We start from the raw sequence: 4,902 nt of genomic DNA on the forward strand, positions 1-4,902 counted from the left end.
AGGGAAGGAGGGAAAGAAAGAAGGAAGGAAGGAAGGAAGGAAGGAAGGAAGGAAGGAAGGAAGGAAGGAAAGAAAGAAAGAAAGAAAGAAAGGAAAGAGATCTATTTCACACAATTAAATTGTGCAAGCCTGGAATCCATAGGGTAGGAGGGAAACTAAGGCGGGAGTTAGTGCTGCCATCTGGTGGCAGAATTTCTTCTTCCTCTGCGAAATCTCCGTTTTGCACAACGCCTTTCAGTGGCTTGGATGAAGCCCACCCGTATTACTAAGGGCAGTCTTCACTGAGGGCCCATGGACTGCAGATGTTAACGGCGTCTCCGGAATGCCTCCGCAGCGACACCCAGACTGGAGTCTGATGGAATAACCGGAGATTAGAGCCCAGTCAAGTGGACACAGAAAACTAACTTTTGGCCGGGCGCGGTGGCTCACGCCTGTAATCCCAGCACTCTGGGAGGCCGAGACGGGCGGATCACGAGGTCAGGAGATCGAGACCATCCTGGCTAACACGGTGAAACCCCATCTCTACTAAAAACACAAAAAGTAGCCGGTCGTGGTGGCAGGAGCCTGTAGTCCCAGCTACTGGGGAGGCTGGGGAGGAAGAATTGCTTGAACCCAGGAGGCGGAGCTTGCAGTGAGCCGAGATCGCGCCACTGCACTCCAGCCTGGGCGACAGAGCGAGACTCCGTCTCAAAAAAACAAAAACAACAACAATAACAAAACAACTAACCATCACGCCAGGATAATCTCCCTGACGTAAGATCCACAACCTTAACAACCTTAACTGCATCTGCAGACATACTCGCGGGTCCCAGGGATTTGTGTGTGGACACCTTGCATGAAGGGCAGGGTGGCGGTGGGTGGGGCTATTCTGCCTACCACAGTGCCCCTCAGGGCTCAGGTCCTAGGAGGGGGCCGGGGCCAAAGCAGGGCCAGCTTCATGGGTTGCCCAGCGACCCATGCTCAGAGGGCCCTACACTTTTCTTTTTTTGTTTGTTTTTGAGACGAAGCCTTACTCTGTTGCTCAGGCTGGAGTGCCAATGGCGAGATCTCGGCTCACTGCAACCTCCGCCTCCCAGGTTCCAGCAATTCTCCTGCTTCAGCCTCTCCAGTAGCTGGGACTACAGGTGCCTGCCACCACGCCCAGCTACTTTTTGTATTTTTAGTAGAGACGGGGTTTCACCACGTTGGCCAGGCTGGTCTTGAACTCCTGACTTCAGGTGATCCACCTGCCTTGGTCTCCCAAAGTGCTGGAATTACAGGCGTGAGCCACTGCGCCTGGCCTTTTTGTTTGTTTTTGAGAGGGAGTCTCTATCTGTCACTCAGGCTGGAGTGCCAATGGCGAGATCTTGGCTCACTGCAACCTCCGCCTCCTGGCTTCAAGCGATTCTCCTGCCTCAGCCTCCTGAGTTGCTGGGATTATAGGCACGTACCACCACACCTGGCTAATTTTTGTGTTTTTAGTAGAGACGAGGTTTCACCATTTGGCCAGGCTGGTCTCGAACTGCTAACCTCAGGTGATCAGCCCACCTTGGCCTCCCAAAGTGCTGGGATTACAGGAAGGAGCCACCGCGTCCGGCCACCACACTTCTTTTTAATGCTCAGCGTTCACCAATTTGAAATTCCTTATGTTTTTAAGAAGGGACCCCATGTTCTCATTTGCAATAGACCCCACCAATTATGTGGCTGGTTCTGGATGGAACAGCGGGAAGGGCAGAGGCCTGGGAGGAAGCAGCTGAGAACAGCAACGATGGAGAGATAAAAGGGAAAGGAACTCTGGATGATATCCTGGCAGCAGCCTAGTAAAGCAAAGAGGGAGAAGAGAGAGGTGTGTTCCAGAAGCCTGGAGTGGGAGATGCATCGTCCCTTTCTTGTGGTTTCAAAGCAGGCCAAGTATGATTAAAAAAAAAAAAAAAGAGGGAGGGAGAGAGGTCCACTGGACTCAGTAAGAATCCAGAGTTCACTCGGGGCCTGGGTGAGAGCAGACCCAAGTGGGGTGGGCAGGGAGAGGTCAGTTTGCAGTGGAGAAGGCCAGAGAGAGAGAGGAGGCCAGGAAGGGCAGAGGGGTCAGCAGGTAACACAGGGTGTCCTCTATGAAGGGAAAGAGAGAGAGATAAAGTATCTGGAAGAACATGAAAGGTCAAAGAAAGGTTTTAGGTTTTTTGGTTCATCTGGATACATTCCCAAATTTTTTTTTTTTTTTTGACAGAGTCTTGCTCTGTCGCCAGGCTGGAGTGCAGTGGAGCAATCTCAGCTCACTGCAACCTCTGCCTCCCTAGTTCAAGCAATTCTCCTGCCTCAGCCTCCCGAGTAGCTGGGACTACAGATGTGTGCCACCATGCCCAGCTAACTTTGTGTAGAGATGGGGTTTCGCCATGTTACCCAGGCTGGTCTTGAACTCCTGGACTCAAGCAATCCACCCGCCTCAGCTTCCCAAAGTCCTGTGATTACAGACCTGAGCCACTGTGCCCAGCTGGTTCCTGAGACTGCACCATGATTCCTTAGCTGATTTCAGTGACTACATACTGCCAGTGCCCCTACATAATTATATGCCAGTTCCTAGAATCTTTTTGTAATTATTCAGACTTTTATAGCAATCTAATCATCACTAGCCGGCAATTTGTTTTCTTAAGTCTAGTGCTATTTAGGGATTTCTAACATTTCCCTTTTCAATGTTTCAGCCCCTCTTCTGAGTAGCAGGGGCATGGATGGAACTTTGATCCTATCTTATCCTTAAAGAGCTCACAGGATATTGAGAGGAGAGGAGAGAAGTTGACATGGCACCCTCTGGTGGAATGACATAGTCAGCACAGAGCGCAGTGGGAGCACAGAGGAAGAGCGCCAAGCCCGTCATGTCCAGCTGTGCAGATTGTGCACTGCACAACTCTGGGGTCATAATATCACAAACTGTGAGTGGAAGAGCCTTGTGAGACTTCCAGGACAGGTTTTTAGGGGTCACCAGATGCTGGTCTAGATCAGGATGGAGGAATCCTGACTCCTAGAAAGGGGTGGGCAGGGAATTGCTGAGGATGTTTGAAGTCTAATGGGATGAGCCTTCCCTGTGGTGCGAGGCAGCTCAGCTTTCTAGAGGAAGTTTGGGAAGAAAAGTCCTTGTGAAGGGGTGTTCTACTTGGAGTCATTCGTGTTACCTTCCAGCTCACTCAGGGTACTCATGACCACTTCCCTTTCCCTGGCCCTCAGTCTGCACCCACCACACTGTTCCCCCTGCTGACCTTTGCACCCTGCAGACCACTGCTGCACTTTCTCATTTATCCAAATCACTTTCACCTTCTAGCAGGCTGTGAATGTGCTTGTTATGCCCAAGGGTTACTGTCTGTCTCCTTCTGCAAGACTATAAGCTCCTCGGCTGGGCAGGGTGGGTCAGGCCTGTCATCCCAGCACTTTGGGAGGCCGAGGTGGGCAGATCATGAGGTCAGGGTATTGAGACCATCCTGGCTAACACAGTGAAACCCTGTCTCTACTAAAAATACAAAAAATTAGCTGGGCGTGGTGGTGATGCACACCTGTAGTCCCAGCTACTTGGGAGGCTGAGGCAGGAGAATAGCGTGAACCCGGGAGGCAGAGCTTGCAGTGAGCCAAGATTGCACCACTGCACTAGAGCCTGGGTGACAGAGTGAGACTTTGCCTCAAAATGAATAAATAAATAAATAAATAAGCTCCTCACCTGACTTCAAACTATACTACAAGGCTACAATAACCAAAACAGCATGGTACTGGTACAAAACAGAGATATAGACCAATGGAATAGAACAGAGCCCTCAGAAATAACATCTACAACCATCTGATCTTTGACAAACCTGACAAAAACAAGAAATGGGGAAAGGATTCCCTATTTAATAAATGGTGCTGGGAAAACCGGCTAGCCATAAGTAGAAAGCTGAAACAGGATCCCTTCCTTACACCTTATACAAAAATTAATTCAAGATGGATTAAAGACTTAAATGTTAGACCTAAAACCATAAAAACCCTAGAAGAAAACCTAGGCAATACCATTCAGGACATAGACATGGGCAAGGACTTCATGTCTAAAACACCCAAAGCAATGGCAACAAAAGCCAAAATTGACAAATGGGATCTAATTAAACTAAAGAGTTTCTGCACAGCAAAAGAAACTACCATCAGAGTGAACAGGCAACCTACAGAATGGGAGAAAATTTTTGCACTCTACTCATCTGACAAAGGGCTAATATTCAGAACCTACAAAGAACTCAAACCAATTTACAAGAAAAAAAACAACCCCATCAAAAAGTGGGCAAAAGATATGAACAGACACTTCTCAAAAGAAGACATTTATGCAGCCAACAGACACATGAAAAAATGCTCATCATCACTAGAGAAATGCATATCAAAACCACAAAGAGATGCAATCTCACACCAGTTAGAATGGCGGTCATTAACAACTCAGGAAACAAAGGTGCTGGAGAGAATGTGGAGAAACAGGAATACTTTTACACTGTTGGTGGGACTGTAAACTAGCTCAACCATTGTGGAAGACGACAGTCTGGCGATTCCTCAAGGATCTAGAACTAGAAATATCATTTGACCCAGCCGTCCCCTTACTGGGTATATACCCAAAGGATTATAAATCATGCTGCTATAAAGACACACGCACACTTATGTTTATTATGGCACTATTCACAATAGCAAAGACTCGGAACCAACCCAAATGTCCATCAATGACAGACTGGATTAAGAAAATGTGGCACATACACACAATGGAATACTATGCAGCCATGAAAAAGGATGAGTTCGTGTCCTTTGTAGGGACGTGGATGCAGCTGGAAACCATCATTCTCAGCAAACTATTGCAAGAACAGAAAACCAAACACCGCATGTTCTCACTCATAGGTGGGAATTGAACAACGAGATCACTTGGACACAGGA

Source organism: Piliocolobus tephrosceles, chromosome 21, assembly GCF_002776525.5.
Source record: "Piliocolobus tephrosceles isolate RC106 chromosome 21, ASM277652v3, whole genome shotgun sequence".
NCBI classification, from domain to species: Eukaryota; Metazoa; Chordata; class Mammalia; order Primates; family Cercopithecidae; genus Piliocolobus; species Piliocolobus tephrosceles.